Here is a 19,017-nt window from a genome sequence, read left to right as displayed (position 1 = left end):
TTCCTTGTACCTTACAAAAGGAAGGATGGTTAGTGTTTCCAGCACTTTAAATTCAATAATTTTCAACATATAATTTTTCAATAATAAACAAACAATAGGGTATTTTTGTACAGGTCTTTTTCCATTAGACCTACTTAGAGCCCTCTGGTGGGCTGACCTTTACCAGGGTGTTAAATAATGTCACCATTTGAGATTTTCGCCCAGAGTTTGGCTTTCATGTATACTATGCCGTGGTTTTGTGGAGGGAAAAGTTAGTTATGGAGTACATCAAGAGAGGCTTTCATTGTTATTAAATGTGTACATAAAGTTCTTCGGACTGGTTCAGACCATAAGGGGTCATTGTTCGAAAGTTCAAGATATGGCGTGATTCCTTTTGGCGCAACAATTTTTCTCGATGTCCCCCCCTTTTCCGTTGGGGCCAATGTTTCCAATCCTAGAAATTTCAAAAGTCGCCAATTGCCATCATGATTTGTCTCCATGTGTTTGGCCACTGCATTACCTCTGTCTTTGTTGGTTGTGGCCCTGGTATGTTCCAAGATACGCTTCTTAAGCTCACAGATTGTGCTTCCTATATAGCGCAGCTTGCACGGACATTCAATTAGGCAAACTGTATACTGGCTTTTGCAAGTAATTAGTTCTTTAATCTTCCAAGTTTTTCCATTAGCCATTTCGATTTGTTTCGTTGGTTTGGCTATCTCGCAAACTTTGCAGTTGTAGCATTTGTTGAATCCAACTGTTTTGAGCCAAGATGTATTTTTGCGGTTCATAAAATGACTATGGATCAATTGGTCCTTCAGATTTGTTGTTCTGCGGTATGTGACCACTGGGTGATCACCCATTTTTTGACCAATTGTTGGATCCAGTTTCAACAATTTCCAGTTTTTTCTGAGAATCTGGACAACTTCTTTTGCTTCTTTGCTATAATCCAGTATTAGTCTTATAGGTTCTTCCATTTCTTTTTCTTTGATTTGTGGTTTCAAACAATCTGCCCTCGATTTCTCGTTGGCTCTTTCCCAACATTTTTTCGTCAAGTTTTTTCCATATTTTCTCTTGCGGAATCTCTCCATTGTTGTTGCACTGTGCTTCTCCCATTCTGTTTTTTCGCTACAGATTCGTTTAACACGGAGGAATTCACCGTATGGTATACTTGATATTAGGGCAGGTTGATGAAAGCTTGTGGCTTCCAATGTTGAATTTGTGGCCGTTTTCTTCCTGTGTAAGGTGGTCTCCACTTTGTTGTTTTGGATATATACTTCTGTATCCAAGAAGGATATCGATTGCCTGCTTTTTGTGTAGGTGAATTTCAGACCTCTTGTACTATTGTTCAAAAGTTCAAAGTATTCTTCGAATTCACTCTCACTTCCCCCCCACACTATGAATAAATCGTCAATGAATCTCTTCCATTGTACGATGTGTTGGGTGTATTTGACATTTCGTTGATTCCAGGCTATCTCTTCCTCCCACCAACCCATTGCTATGCAAGCATAGCTTGGACTGAATGAAAATCCCATTGCCGCGCCATTGCGCTGACGATAGAGTTGTTCTCCAAAGAAGAAGATGTTGTTTGAGTGTAACAATTTGATCATTTCATACAACATATCATTATGTTCCTTATAATGTATGTTGCGTTTTTCCAGGAAGTATTTGCAAGCCATCAATCCCAGATCATTGTCAATATTTGTGTACAGTCCGATAACATCCATGGATATTAGCAAATAGTTATCCTGCCAAACCAAATCAGATATTGTACACACAAAGTCTGTAGTGTCTTTCAAATATGATTTTAGATTCTCCACATAAGGTCTTAGAAAGAAATCAACAAAATTCCCCATTGGTTCCATCAATGAACCGTTTGCTGACACTATCGGTCTTCCTGGTGGTCTAGTGGGGTTTTTGTGGATTTTAGGCAGAAAGTACATGGTTGCCATACGTGGGAAATCGACTGTTAGGTATTTCCTTTCCTCATAGTCGATTAGATTTCTGTTTTCCCATGTTAAGAGTTTTTGGTCTAACTCTCTCTTTAGTTGATCTATTGGGTTCTTCATTAGTTGTTCATAATACTCGGGGTTCGATAGTTGGTTCATCGCTTCCTCCGTGTATAGATCCTTGTCCCAAATCACCACGTTCCCCCCCTTATCTGCCATTTTTATTTCCACATTTTTGTCATTGATGAGGGTTGTCAGTGCTGCTCGTTCTTGTGGGGTTAGATTGTCTTTAAATTTCGTTTTTGGAATGTTGTATAATTCCTGTATAACCGCCTCCTGGAAGATATCGATTTTATTGCCCGGAGTGAGTTGTGGATAGAATTTGGACTTGGCCTTCATTTTGCTTATCCCAGCTCCTAATTGTGGTATCGCTGTAGTCAGAGTTATTTCATTTTCTTCCTCTGCATTCAGGTTAAGAAGGGTTAGGTACCCATCTACGTCTTTCACAGTTAGGTCTGAGAATGGTTTCATGGGAATTCTGTTGATTTGAGGTTTATTTTGTCTCTCTAGGAAATGTTTAGCCAGTTTGATCTTTCGAATGTTTAGATATAAATCTATCCTTGTTTGGGCTAAATCCATTTTTCTTGTGGGACAGAAGTTGATGCCCCTTTTAAGTAAAGTCGTTTCCGCTGGTGTCATTATCCTTTTGGATAAGTTGACCACTTGCAATTCTTCCATCATTTGCCCCTCTTCTGTTTCATGCCCCTTGTTTCCGGGCCACTTTGTGGGTTTTGTACATTTTCTCCTCCTGCCTCTTCTGGTTTTTTTTGGTGTTGCTGTTGTTGTTGGCTTTTTTGTCTGGGTTGCCAAGATCTTCCACGGCCTCTTCCTCTTCCTCGTATTTGTCTGGGCGCCCCTTGCTCCTGTTCCCATTGCCGCTGCTGGAGCACGAGGCGCATGTCCCCTAAAAAACGCTTCTGTTCTTCATCCAGGTTTAGATCTTCATCTGTCAATTCATTTGATGTGATTGAGGATAGGCTGGAGGATGAAATGGACAATGATCTGGGATTGATGGCTTGCAAATACTTCCTGGAAAAACGCAACATACATTATAAGGAACATAATGATATGTTGTATGAAATGATCAAATTGTTACTCTCAAACAACATCTTCTTCTTTGGAGAACAACTCTATCGTCAGCGCAATGGCGCGGCAATGGGATTTTCATTCAGTCCAAGCTATGCTTGCATAGCAATGGGTTGGTGGGAGGAAGAGATAGCCTGGAATCAACGAAATGTCAAATACACCCAACACATCGTACAATGGAAGAGATTCATTGACAATTTATTCATAGTGTGGGGGGGAAGTGAGAGTGAATTCGAAGAATACTTTGAACTTTTGAACAATAGTACAAGAGGTCTGAAATTCACCTACACAAAAAGCAGGCAATCGATATCCTTCTTGGATACAGAAGTATATATCCAAAACAACAAAGTGGAGACCACCTTACACAGGAAGAAAACGGCCACAAATTCAACATTGGAAGCCACAAGCTTTCATCAACCTGCCCTAATATCAAGTATACCATACGGTGAATTCCTCCGTGTTAAACGAATCTGTAGCGAAAAATCAGAATGGGAGAAGCACAGTGCAACAACAATGGAGAGATTCCGCAAGAGAAAATATGGAAAAAACTTGACGAAAAAATGTTGGGAAAGAGCCAACGAGAAATCGAGGGCAGATTGTTTGAAACCACAAATCAAAGAAAAAGAAATGGAAGAACCTATAAGACTAATACTGGATTATAGCAAAGAAGCAAAAGAAGTTGTCCAGATTCTCAGAAAAAACTGGAAATTGTTGAAACTGGATCCAACAATTGGTCAAAAAATGGGTGATCACCCAGTGGTCACATACCGCAGAACAACAAATCTGAAGGACCAATTGATCCATAGTCATTTTATGAACCGCAAAAAAACATCTTGGCTCAAAACAGTTGGATTCAACAAATGCTACAACTGCAAAGTTTGCGAGATAGCCAAACCAACGAAACAAATCGAAATGGCTAATGGAAAAACTTGGAAGATTAAAGAACTAATTACTTGCAAAAGCCAGTATACAGTTTACCTAATTGAATGTCCGTGCAAGCTGCGCTATATAGGAAGCACAATCTGTGAGCTTAAGAAGCGTATCTTGGAACATACCAGGGCCACAACCAACAAAGACAGAGGTAATGCAGTGGCCAAACACATGGAGACAAATCATGATGGCAATTGGCGACTTTTGAAATTTCTAGGATTGGAAACATTGGCCCCAACGGAAAGGGGGGGACATCGAGAAAAATTGTTGCGCCAAAAGGAATCACGCCATATCTTGAACTTTCGAACAATGACCCCTTATGGTCTGAACCAGTCCGAAGAACTTTATGTACACATTTAATAACAATGAAAGCCTCTCTTGATGTACTCCATAACTAACTTTTCCCTCCACAAAACCACGGCATAGTATACATGAAAGCCAAACTCAGGGCGAAAATCTCAAATGGTGACATTATTTAACACCCTGGTAAAGGTCAGCCCACCAGAGGGCTCTAAGTAGGTCTAATGGAAAAAGACCTGTACAAAAATACCCTATTGTTTGTTTATTATTGAAAAATTATATGTTGAAAATTATTGAATTTAAAGTGCTGGAAACACTAACCATCCTTCCTTTTGTAAGGTACAAGGAACCTTAAGCGAATTATAAGGAATTAATTTATAAGGTACCATATGACTGAGTCAGCCCACATGAGGGCCTTTGTTTTTACTGAAATGTCGATCCTAATCTCAAATTGCCTGGGATTTAGAAAGAAAGAATAATGATTGTGGTGTTCTGGCACACAAGAAATCCTTAATGTAAATATCATGAAAGGAATATATGATTTAAAAACTGTCAATCAGCAGGGAATGGGTGTACAACTTGTTTTTCTGTGATAATAACATGAAATGACATTTTGTAATGTAAAAACTACGAGTCCCAGAAGGCCATAGTGTCAAAAAGTATATGGTTGGAATCATGTGACCGATGGGGGGAGGGACTCCCTTTTTAAATTATTCTCAGCAAACAGTGTTTGTAACAACCGTGATCAAGTGAGTGGGGAGCTCACGAAACGCGTTGGTTTTTCGCTGTGAAACATGCTGTAGAGGTTTGAACAATAAATCTACTGGTTTCTGAAAAAACGCATTGACTGCAGTTGCGGCTTCTTTTGGTTTGGACCCGGGAGGCCCTGGGGGCAAACACAGTTTGAATATATATATATATATATATATATATATATATATATATATATATATATATATATATATATATATATAGATATATCTCATTGTAATTAGCCATTAAGTCACTGACATCAGTCTGTGCCAGAAAATAATGAAGATAGCTTAGAATCGCTTATACCACCTTGGAAAACTGTGCCACAGTTGACACCTTTATGTGAGTCGTCACTTGTCCAATGCATACTTTTCAAGATGTCTGGTGCCTAGCCATCATTGGTGCAGTAGGTTTAGTGGCACCGGTGCCCAAGCTTTGAAAGGGTGTCTTTGCTCCCTTATATGTGTCTTATATCATCCAGCCAGGAGGAGTGGGAGCCATCTATCTTGCTTGTATAATGGCCCTAGGCGCCTTTTCTTTGCCACTGCAAGGTTTGTTTTAACGCTTCTGCCTTGCCCCATCAGTCAGATCAGAAGACCAATGAGGATCAATGGTGGCACGCAATGGACAATCTTCTACATTCAACTAGTCTGCCCATAAATCATTTTAATAATGTGACGATGTTTATTGAGCGTCTGCTGGCATCACAGTCTTAATGGGAACTGATGTCAGCTTAAATCTGTGCTGTGCTGCTGTGAATTTCGTGTTTTGTTCTATGCGTTTGATTTTCCTGTAATTAAACTTTAGTAGTTTGCGATGCTAGTCAACCACTTTTTTTCTCGAGAAGATGAAAGTGACTACAAACGTAAATAAGCGCGCGCTATCAATCTCTGCATCGATCATGAAGTTCACTAAAAATTATTTGATAGTATTTACTGTCAACCTGAGACAACTTTAAGTCTTTAGTGTCCTACCATATAACTGAAATGCTGTGCAAATCAAGTGTATTTTAAAACATGGTTAGGGGAATCTTTGAAATGGAATGAAAAAGAAACCATGGCCTTTCTCAATTTTTGCAGGTAAATAATATTTCTGTATGGCTTCGGGCTTTCCTGGCTTTAGTCAACATTAAGATTCGTGTATTGTGCATTTATTGTAGTGTGGTATTTTAATGTGTGGGCAAAGGTGATGAATATTCAAAGACTGTGCACAAGAATGAAGACACTACCCAGGTGAGCTGGGCTTCTCAATCACCAGTGTTCTGCTATCTGGCATGTATTAATTTAAAGAGCGTGTCAATCAGTTATGAAGCTCCATCACATGACAATGCAGAATAGGAATAGAAGGATAGGTACACAATCCATAGCTAAAGACATTTGACTGCTTCTGATCCTGCATTCTCCTTGGATTACACCAGTGCTTGTTGTTGAAAAATCCTCTTCTGCATTAGAGTGTTTTACTAAGAAGTCTTTTCCAGACTCCCATCGGGAGAGGGAAAGACTGCCCCAACCCAATCAGGTTTGAACTCAATGCATTGGCCACTGGTTGGCAACAGCCTGGATTGGTTTGGAATTGGTGGGACTGCCCTCCAGCTTGCTGACCATACTTTTGACCACATGGGTATTGTTCTGTTGGTGTATGGGGCAGCTGAGTACCCAATTCCACATTGCTAGATCTGTACTTGAGAGCCTGGGCGAAGCTTTCCTGGAATTCCATGCTACTGTTACTCCGGAGTCAAAATATCGGGGTTCAGAACTGTTCATGATTATAGGAAAGTTATTTGACACATTTGAATACCGATCTTAAGCCTGAAATTGGGAACCAGGCCTTTAGGGCACACTTGATAGATGGTGCTCGCCTGGATACCATATATGTTTCTGGGTTGCCTTGACATATAAAGGTATAAACCACAGCTCCCTATCCTCTGTATCCTGATCAGTGACATCTTCTTCTTCAAAGATAAAGTGCATTTTCTTAAACATACATCCAGATTGCATTTAACATAGCAATCTTCGTCACGATTGTCCACCTTTATACGTCCTGCTGAATCGCCTATGACTCTCTAACTTATTTCGCCCTGAAGAAGTCCCATCAGGGACGAAACGCGTCGGCTGTTCTTTCTTACAAATGGAACAATAAAGAAAAAATATTTTGAAAAATAATTGGACATTGTTTGCAGTATTGTTTGTGACAAACCTGTGACCTAGTTTGTACAATTTCTATATGTGGTGCACCTGTGCTTTCAAATTTAATTACGAATAATTGAACTTTTAATCTGTTAGCATTCTATCCCTACCTTGAGCTCTATGCATCAGTGGGCTTCAAAATCATCACAGGTAACCCAAAACTTCATCCTCATCATCAAATGCTTTATTCAGCGTAAAGCCATAAAATTGTAGAACAATAAAAACAATTCATGATATATGTACATAAGAGAAAACATGAGAAGATAAAATCACATCAGGACAGTTCTCAATCTCTAGCCTCAGCATAAATACATAAAATTCAAAGCACAGAAAATTTAAGAATCCTTACAAAACCCCATATATTTTCCTAACCACTAGTGCACACAGGATATAGTTGACTACTGCGACACAAATGCTCAGACTGCTCAACTGCTGTAAGAAAGCTAAACCTTACTTATGTTGCCTAGTTCCATTAGCATGCAGAATAGGTGTCAAAACGTGTTTCTGTACACAAGAATATAGGTTATAATTGAGCATAAAGTGTGTTGTGCTTTTTAATGAGGCAGTACCACAAGAAAAATTTAAAAACAGCGAGTTCCAATCAAACTGTTGGGTAGAGGCCACTAAAAAAGTATTATATTAAAATTAAGCCTAGTTAAATAAAACCTATACTTAGCATTATTAGCACCCACCAAATAGACTCACTTCCCTGGGACTGTAAAATTGAGCCATAATTAATACTGGTGCTTAAATGTTCAAATTCCCCCTGATGGAATCTGGCTTACTTCTACAAGACTAAACCTATTCCTGCATCCTTAATCATACCTCAATATTCTCTGGATTATAAAAATGCTCCAGCAATCCTAGGCCTAAACAACTATTTTTCATATATTTCTCACAGGGCAGCGCCATGTCATTATCTAGAGAAAGGGAATCTGACAATAATTCTCTCATAAATTTTACTGCTGAGTGCCTCAAAACCCTTAACCAGAGGAGTAGAAGCCTTAGTTTAATACTGTCTTCCATGGGAATCAACACCATCTCTGAGTAACACAGAAAAGAGGATGTGGATTGAGGGCCAGCCAAAAGCCTGCACAAAAATCTATTTTCAACCTGCTGTATTTGGCTGGCACATTTGTATGCCCAAACCCCAGCTCCATAGACCACTAGGGAAACACGCTTGCTTCAATATATGCTCAACAACCCTTTCACAGGTTTATGTCACAGTCTACCTGCAACATTAAAAATTAACTCTCAAGCTCTCTGTAATTGAATGGCCTAGGAATGACATAAAACATCCCAATTTAGGTTTGACAAGGAATTCCCAAATACGTAAAAGTTGCCACTCTTCTAATCCCCACCCCTGACAATTGGAACTTCCTGCTCTTGGTATGTTGTGGGCCCAATTTGCTGAGATTAGTTTTAAGGTCCAACTCATCGATAGAAGTATAAAAAGCATTGAGTATAATTTGTAAGCCATTTGCTATTCTAAAACTGCATGATCCACGTAAAGTAAAGCTGATATTGCACATTAGCTCATTTGGGGCAAATCTGGTCCTGCCTGACTTAAATATTTTCCTAAACCATTTATACAGATAAGAAAGTGGAGTGGGGCCATCACGCACCCTGGTGTTCCCCATAAGAAGATTTATTCAGATGCGAGAGCTCCTCTCCAGGCCCATATCTAATCATGGCCACTGTATCCCAGGGTATCCATCTGAGAAAATCAATAATAGCCTGATCTATCCCCATCCTCTCCATAATGGTCCATAATTTAACTCTGTTGACCATGTCAAATGCACAGGAAAGGTCCATAAATGCTAGGTAAATGGATCATTTCCTGGCCCTGACTACTTCCCAATTATTGACTGGAGGTTCAGGCACTGTTTCACAGAGCCCACACCTGGACAAAAATCATACTGTACTCTGAACAGAGCCTGTTGTTAACCACTAACCAAACCTCTAGTTCAACATGCTAAAGTCTACCTAGTATTTGCAATGAACTATCTAGGAGTGCGATTGGGTGAAAACAACATGGTAAGTGGCTGTTCTCCTTTTTAAAAATTGAACCTGCCACAGCCTCCTTCCAGGATGGAAAAAGTAGCCCAATTATGGCTCCCCTAATGATATTAGTCAGCAGCGGTGCCCAAAAGTTTACACTACCTTTGCACACATCTAAAGGCACACAATCTGGGCCAGGGACTTTTCCCGAAGGGCTTAAGTTAATGGCAGTGATCACTTCTCTCACCTTAATAGCTTTGCTAAGTTGGACCGCATCCTCATAGTTACAATGACTGGTTTCTGGCTAAATGTGGTAGTACTGTTATTACCCAGATTGAAAACATCTGAAAAATTATCCAGCCTGGACTGGTATGAGAGATTCCATCATAGGCCTTTGATATCCTGACAGAAAAGGCAGATTAACCACCTTCCAAAAGGCAGCGTTTTCAAGAATTTTTTTTATATGCCCTCATAGTACACATTATGTCTACTTTTGAACGTGGTTGTTTTGATAGAACTTACTTTAAATGCTTGTATACAAATGTACAAGCATGATCAAACCAGCCTTGTAGGGACTTATATTTGGCAGGTTTACTTACTGTCAGCCCCTTAGACAATTAAATACATAGGGTATTAGTGAACACTATGATGTTCTTTGGGGTTTCATTAATTGAGGTCAGTGTTGTAAGTGCATGTGTATTACCCTTAATCAGCCTATGTAAAAATGTCTCATTTTTTTAAAAACTATTTTTATTGATTTTTAACCTCACCTAACCCACTTTTAATTGGCATCTTTTCAATGGGAAGCACAGTTGAAGTACATTGAATGTATATCCAGCATCCATAGTTGAGACAACATCAGCATCATTAGTCCATAATGTCTTATAGTACCTCCCGGACATATTGGCAATCAAGGCCTACTCCAACATATACTTTTGATGTCATCCCATGGCGCAATCATTCCTTAATTTAGTGCCTCCTGTATATTCCTACCCTGTCCCCATCCCCTAACTCCCCCCCACCGGTGTGCTCCAACAACATAATCAATAATAATCTAGTGTCTTTTCGTGTCAGGGAATTCAGGTTTCCGGCCTCACTCCAGTCATTCCCTCAGCTACTTGAGTTCTGCCCCCGTTGCCCAGAGGACTACTCATATCTCCCTGAGAATCCTCCAGTGAGTCTACGTCTGAGTCTGCCTCCGGCCGTGTCAACAGCTCCACTAATGCCTCCCAAGCCTGTGCAGTTTCCATCGCTAAGTCGTTATTCCTTCTCCTGGCCGGCTGAAGTCGGACCATGCTCTCACTGGATGCCCATTTTAGAAACTCCGCTCTCCATTGCTCTACACTAGGGTCCTGTCTGGATTTCCACTGCCTTGTCAATTCACGCTTAGCCAGCAATAATCCCAAGTCTAAGAACTTACTTGTGACCTTAGTGCACTTTGTGGGTGGAAACCGGTGCAGTATGCCATCACTACCTGAAAGTATTTAAATATCAGTTCAGGGGTTAGATAGGCCCTATGTACAATGTAGAAATGAATGAGCTGAAACCTGGCATTCCGTGTACCTTGCCATGCCCTTTCTACGATTCTGACCCATGCTGTCTCAGGAATTTCCCTTCCCAGATCCGCTTCCCATTTTTCACGCAGCTGTGTCAGTGGCTGCAGTCCCTCCTCCACCATTTGCCTGTATAGGCATGTCACTGCCTTTACCGTCCCCGCTGCACTTACCACATATTGACACGTCAATGATGTCTGGGGCTCCATTAGCCCAGTCCCCCAGTACTTCTGAATCGCGGCCACCAGGGCAGCATGCATCAAGTAGCCTCCTCTAGGCAGGTCATATCTATCCCAGAGCGCCTAGGAAGGTAGAAGGGCTCCCTTTTCATACAAGTCTCCGATCATCTGCAACCCTAGACCCTCCCACTCCACCAGCACAGTCCAGTCCCCTCTGTGCGGGTGTGCCGTGCACATGCCCAGGGGAATTTCCGGCACATACGGACGCGGAACACCACTCCTGCGCTTATATCCAATCCAGCTGGTCCTGAGTGTTTTCACCTCACTCGTCAAAGAGTCGAGTCACAGTCGCTGCCCCAGCACTACGAACAAAAGAACATGCCTCGGCAGCCACCTGTCCTCTAGCCCATCCGGCCCCCTAAATTCTCTGGCTACTGCCTGCGTAAGCCACTGCAATTGGGCCGCCAAGTAATACCCCTCAAAATCAGGGACCGCCCATTCCCCGGCACCCCCAGGTCTCATCATCGTGGTCAGAGCCACCCACCGCCTTCCATTTCCCCACAGAAAGCCCCCCACCATGGATCACAGTGTCTTGAACATTGAGCTCTGAACACTGACTGTCAGCATTCTAAAGTAATATAGTAATCAAGGAAGTGTCACCATCTTCAGCAGCACCACCCTACCCGCTACCGAAAGCGGGAGAGTGCCCCAGAAATCCATATTCCCTTTAATCCCTAACACCGGCCTGCTCACATTGCCCTCCAAGAGGTCCACCTGTTCATGATAAATGTTAGTTTCCAAATATTGCAAGCAACAAGGCTCCCATCACAATCTCACCAGTCCTGTTGGAGCTGCCATTGCCCTACACACCAGGAAAAGGCAAGTCTTCTCCCAGTTCTCCATGAGCCCTGACACTCCCCAAATGCCCGCAACAGCTCCGTCGCCCCAGTATCTACCTCAGCAAGGTCCGCCAGAAACGTCAACAGATCATCCGCATAGAGCGAGCTATAGTGTACTTCCCCACAAACCTCTATTCCAGTATAGTGCTTCCCTGATCTAGCCAGTGGATTAATTGCCAGGTCAAACAGGAGCGGGAAAGCGGGTAACCCTGCCGCGTCCCGCGTCCCACCGAACAGGGCCCTGACACTGACCCCCTGTCCGCATCCGGGCAGTTGCCGAGTCATACAACAGTTGGGTCCAACACACAAACGCTTCGCCCAACCCCACTTTGCTCATTGCTTGAAAAAGATATGGCCATTCCAGGCTATTAAAGGCCTTCTCTATATCCACTGATAAGATCAAGGCTTTCATTGTCGGTTCCCGGCAATCCTCCAGGATTCGCAATAAGTGCCTAATATTGATAGCAGTATTGCGTTTGGGAATAAAGACTGATTGATTCCAGTGCACTAACTGTGTCATGTATGGGAGTAGGCGTGTTGCCAGGAATCAGATCCTACTCAGGATTTTATAATCTGTTGTCAGCATTGAGAGTGGGTGGTAGGCTTTCACATCCGTCGCCACCCTACTCGGCTTCAGGAGGGGGATGATGATAGCCTCCCTAGTGACCTCAGGTAGCCTCCCCGCTGTGTACGCCTCCTTGTATACCACCTGCATTCGCTGAGCCAGAAGGTCAACATACTTGGAATAAAATTCAATAGGTAGGCCATCCAACCCAGGGGTCTTGTTGAGGGCCATGTGTTTAATCACGCATCTAATCTCACCCACCGTAATCTGACCTCCCAATGAATCTCCTTGCTCCTTGCTCAAGCTTGGCAGTACAAGTCTTTTCAAATAGTACTCTATGTCCCCAGCATCCACAGCCAGCTGAGTGTGGTACAGATCTGCATAGTACTCTAGGAACCGCCCATTGATCCCTTACTGCGTATATAACAATTCCCCTGTGGTCGCCTCCAAGCTTAAAATCGGTTTGCCTCTTGGATTCGGGTTGGCCAGCCACGCCAGTAACGCACCCGATTTGTCCCCCTCCGCTTATACCTGCGCTCTATAATTCTTATAGTCAAAAGAGCACAATCTCTCCATCTGTACCGCAATCGCTTCCCTGATGTACAGCCCCATTGTACCTATCCTGGGCCTCCCCGGCCGGTCCCTTTCCTCACCTCTCAGTTTGCCCTCTGCTGCCTCAAGGTCTGCTAACAATGTTTTCCTCACCCCCACCACTTTGCTGATGCAAATGCCCCTCACCACGATCTAAAACGCATCTCACTCTATTGCCGCCGATTTCGCCGTCCCTCGTTCTCATAGTACAGGGCAATACCCGCCCTCAACTCTGTGCTGAAGATTGGATCTTCCAGCGCCTCTGAGCGGAGCTGCCAGGTCGGTATAAGTGGCCGCTCTTGGCTCCATTGTATCCTCACCAACAACGGGTTGTGGTCAGAAAGTATCCTCGCTAAGTACTCACTATCTAACACCTTGGTATGGACATCAGGGGTACACAATATGGCATCCAATCGCACATGCAGATCGTGGATGCTAGTAGTATGAGTAGTCCCTCTCTTCCAAGTGCTGTGCCTGCCAAGTGTCGATAAGTCCCCAATTAGTTTGCTACATCTTCCTCGCCTTAGAGTTCCGATGAACTGGGGCAACTGAAAGCGGAGGGTGAGACCTATCCATGTCTACATCTGCTATGGAATTAAACCCCCCCCCAGTATAGTCGCCCCGGTCAGGTAGGGAGCCAAGCTCCCCGATAATGCCTCAAAGAAGGTCGGCTGATCAACATTCGGGGCGTGCACACTGCACAAGGTCAAATCCACCCCATTTAACCTCCCCATTACCGCTACAAACCATCCCTCCGGGTCAATCAATTGTTGCGTTGGTTGAAATGGGATCCCTGCTCTTATCCACACCAGGACACCCCTAGCATATGCCGAGTAAGCCGAGCAAAATATCTGTCCTCGCCATCTCTTCCTTGGTGCTGCCCCTCAGTACTGTTAATATGTGTTTCTTGGAGGAGCGCCACCTGTACCCCCGCCTCACTAGGTAGGCATGTATCTTATGGCTTTTCTGCATGGAGTGAAGCCCCCACACATTCCAACTTATACATTTCAGATCACGTAACGTCCCCATGATTCATGCAGACCGCCCCCCACTTCTGCCCTCCATCAAAGAGCACACCCGTACCCCTAACTTTCCATAAACCCAACCCAAACCCCCCCCCCCCCTCAATTCCTGCCCCCCAGAACAGGTGCTTCAACATTAGAACCCTTCCAAACTACCATTCAAAACACTCCCCCAATACTCCCAGGGAGCTACCCCCACCCAAACTTATGGGTGGTGAGCCCTCAGCTTCAGCGAACCCCAGCAGACCGCCAGCCCACGCTCAACCCCCAGTAGAATATGCTGGTCTACTCCGGGACCTCGCTACTTTTAGCTTGATACAACACATGTTCCACCGCCCCCCAACATGCTGTTGACCTCACCAAGTCAACCCGATGCGACCCCACCCCCTATCGGGCCCAATTGCAAGCAAATAATATCAACATACTCAATAACAGATAACCAGTCTGGATTTGTCAGCTTTGAGTGAATTTCCACACTGTCCCATGAGAGACGTGCTTTTCAGTAGGGAGCCCCATTGATGTATCCCTGGTGCCACCCATCCTCAATCCAGGATAAGCCTCATGGGCCACTTCATCAACTGGGTTCATTAACTACTCCTTTCGAGGTTCAACAATAGTCTTATAATCTTGGGCCCCTAGACCTTAGATAGGGAAGTAATCAATCCAAATCACCCAGAGAAGATTAAAACTGTTTCGAACTTTCACATTGAATGTTGGTTTATCATTTGGAAAATGTGAAGGTATTGGGGTAGTGTGAATAGGAAAATGAGTCATTGGGCTATAAAAATAGACAAGGGCAGAGCTTGGATTGAACTTGTTTCTTGTAATACAAACAACTTAATAGTGAATTTACAATACTTGGGGATTTACAATTGCTGATTTCACAGCCTTCTGGAGCTTCTCTCTTGCTCATACCAATCCAGGGATATCGTCTTCTCATACGCAATTCTGTTATAAGATCAGTAGACCAACCAGTATTTAATTTTAACAAATGAATTACCTTATTTTTTAAAGCACAATGGTCCTCCTTCATGGTTGGCAATAAATTCAGTACACCTTTTAAAACTACTATGCATGGGGTACACTCTGGAGGTAGTTGAGGACAGGCAATTTTCCTATTTAAAGAAGCACCCAGATCTCCACTTTTAATTGGAGTTTCATCAATAGTACTTTCCAAGCTCATCCTCGCTGTAAAATATTTGTGTTCTAGATCAGACATAGGGGGCATATCCCCTCAACTCAAAGCTGCAACATTTTAAAGTCTGAACAATAGTAAGATTGACTTCCCTGAGATTTGTAAGATCATTGGACGGGTGCCTTAATTTCATCAAGTTTGAAATTTAGCTCATTTAAGCACCCAACCACCTCTGAACAAAATTCTTTAATCACAGACTCTAACCTGTCCAAGCGGTGTGAACGTTTGGACATTATGCATGTTTCCAAGTCAGATATATCCTCTTTAGATGTAGCCCTCACGTTAATGGATTGTTTCTTTTTAGAGCTCCTAGACACCCCATTTTCCGTTTCCAATCCTGTTCCCAGAGTAGGAACAACCTCAGAATCTCTTGTGCACATTCATCTTTCTTCCTCTTCAGAGAGGGAGCAGTAGAAATAAACTGGGCTGCCTCCAATGGATCAATCCCCTGAATAGTATTCCAACCAAGCTTGAATGGAGAGCCAGGGACAAATCTACCATGCTTGCCCTTCCTCCAGTCTGTAAGCAAATGGAAGAAGTCTTAGTCTCCTTGCCCCCTACTAGTTGTGCGATTATGATGTGCCATAGACACTCTAGAGGATATTTTTCTAGCTGCTGTCATTCTCGCCTCTACAGAGCTGATTTTTTATTAATGGCCCCCATAGGCATCATTAAGAAATTGGTAATAGACCTAATAGCTGAGCCTTCTAAAGAGCAATTTGCTTTCCTCTTGCCAATGATGCTTTTGATATGCAGTAAAAGGAACAGTTACAAAGCAGCAACTAAATATACCAAAACTATCACATCACCTTCCTCTGGTGGCGATTTAGACCTTGGATTAATCTACCAAGAGAAAAGTCCCAGCCCGCAATGTGTTTCAAGCCCAGTACAACAGATGCCCCTCCTTTGGGCTGTGGGCTATAACAGACTGAGTGATGTAGTACGCTGGAGAAACCCTTGTAGTTCACAGTGAACACTTTGTGGGAGACCCGCAATGTTTTTAAAGCCCCATACAATAGGAGCCCCTCCTCCTCAGGGCCGTGGGTATAGCCGGCTGAGAGATGCAGTCAGCTGGATGGGCTCTTGTGGTTCAAAGTGTCCCAAATCAAAACAAGAAGAAGGTTTACCTGTGTTCTTCTCAAACTAAATCAGCCAAACACATACACAGTATGCTTGTTCTTAGTCTTTTAGCACTACTGTTCAGTTTTTAAATGCTGCTTATGCCAACTGCCCTCTGGGGAAAGAGTTTCCAGTTTGGCTATTCTCTTGAAGAATTTAATTTCTGAACAACAAAGAGTTACTCCCTGGACATGATTCTGGCACCTGACACAACAGCATTTTCTCCTATGTTATTGCCTAATATCTTGAATACTTCTCAGCTAAATTTCAAATAATACCATTAGAAGTGCAAGAAGTACTTTTCTTTAATTTTGAACGTCAAAACCCAATCTTGGAATGGTTTGTTAATATACCATCCACCTGAACCTAGAAATAGCTTGAATCAAAAGATCTTATCCTTATTAGAACCTGGCTTGTTGTTAGCCTATTAACACAGAGATTTTAATTTTAATTTGGAAACAAGCCAGGATAAAGATACCGCAACTCTACTGGACACCATGTCTACTATAGGCCTTGAGCAGTTGGTGGAGGATTCCACCCATTGTTTGGGTCATAGGCTGGATCGGATCTTTACTAATCACTCTTCCTCTTCCTTGACGATTATAAACGTTCTACCACTGAGTTGGTCTGATCACCACTCTATTCAATTTAATATACCAAATTCAAATTGCTGAAGATATTCAGTCCCCACACAATCCTACTCCCCTCAAACATACCAACAGTGGTCTAAAATTGAACCCAACTTGCTGAATAAGCTCCTAACAGAGACTCAGCCTGAAATATTAGAAAATCTTGAGAATTTCTCTAACTGGCTCCGCTCATTGGCCCACACATTTGCCCCTGCCAAAATAGTTGATCATAATTGCTGTAAACCTTCAGCTGCTTGGTATTCCAATAGACTGAAACAACAAAAGCAGAGTTGTAGAAACCAAGAAAGGCTCTGGAGAAAGGATTACAGTTAAGCAGAGAAAGTGAGATACACTCAAGTCAAGCTTATAAAATCATGATAAATGATGAAAAATCACAATATTTCTTTGAGGAAATAGAATTAGCTAAACATTCTGTGAAGGCACTTTTACCAACAGTGACAAGGCTAACCAATGTTACTACCAAAAATACCCTGGAAGCCAGTAGTTGAACAAATCTTCAGCAAGTGTTCCTCATCTCCTATTCTTTCAATTGAGGATAACAGATCTGGCCTTCCTAATAGTGCAAACGCCACCTTTTCGGAGTTTGCCCCACTGAGTAAAGAACAAATGAACAAGTGATCGACTTGATTAAAGCCAAGTCTGGTTCCCCACATGACCATTGTCCTATGGCTATTATACAGCTAGCCCCTGAGGTCATTGCCAATTTTCGCATGGTTATCTTTTACAAAATGATCAAAATAGGGATGTTTCCTTCTTCATGGAAAAAAACATCTATTCTTGCCTTGCTGAAGAAACCTAGCTTAGAGCCCAGTGACCCTACTAATTACTGACCCATTGCCAGACTACCCTTTCTTGCTAAAATCATCAAAAAAGCCTTAAATCAACAAATGGACATTTTTATTCATACACAGGAGCTTCTGAACCATACACAGTTTGGTTTCCGGACATGTCAAACCACATCAACTGAGCTGATTATGGCCATGGAGGAGGTCAGGCTTATTGTAGACAAGGGCAGAGCTTGGATGCACTTATCGTTTTGGATCTATCAGCGGACTTCGATACGGTCAACCACAGGCTGTTGTTTGACCATCTTGAGAGTATTGTGATTAATGGATCCACCCTGTCTTTCCTGAGCTCCTTCCGTAGTGGAAGGGAACAGACAGTATCTCTGAAGAACATTGTCTGAATCATTTTTCAAGCCCTGTGGAGTTCCCCAAGGATCTTCTTTAAGTACAACACTGTTTAGCATTTACATAACACCCCTGGCAGCATTGATCGCATCATATGGCTTTTTTACCATCTTACTCCGATGATACACACATTGTGGTCTCCTTTTCTGATTCATCAAATAGTAACTGCTACAATTTCTACAATTGTATGCTAGCTATCAATGACTGGATGGACAAAAATTGTCTAAAACTGAACTCAAGCAAAACAGAGGTTCTTCTCTTTGGGAAGGACACCTCCTTCTGGACGCCAGCATGTTGGTTGCAGAAATGAAGACACCTACCCTTCCCAGTTACTAAGATAAATATTCTTTGTTTCCTAACAGACAACAAGTTTGTTCTGGGGTATCAAGTGAATGGCACTATATCTGCATCCTTTTACATACTCATAATAATTAAGAAGATTTTGCCTTTACTTCCTTCAACTCTTCAAACAAACAGATTAACGTTTTAGTTATGTCAAGACTAGACAACTGCAATATTCTTTAACTCAACATACAATTGCAGTATGCCAACAAGCTTCAGGTCCTCCAGGCTGTTACTAGGAATCCCCAAATTTCAATCAGCAACGCTCCAAAAACTTCTATGGCTTCCAGTCAAACTAAAAATTAGCTTCAAAGACTTGTCCATCACATTTATGGAGCTACATTGTTCTGGTCTGAAATACCTCCAATAAAGGTTTGCATGGTACCAACCAGAGAGGCCTCTCTGATCCAGTTCTGCTTGTAATGTGATTGTCACAAAGTTTAATTTCCCCCCTGGGGTGGAAGAAGTTTT

The sequence above is a fragment of the Lissotriton vulgaris genome, chromosome 6 (genome assembly GCF_964263255.1).
Source record: "Lissotriton vulgaris chromosome 6, aLisVul1.2, whole genome shotgun sequence".
NCBI classification, from domain to species: Eukaryota; Metazoa; Chordata; class Amphibia; order Caudata; family Salamandridae; genus Lissotriton; species Lissotriton vulgaris.
Note: the sequence above shows the minus strand (reverse complement) of the source record.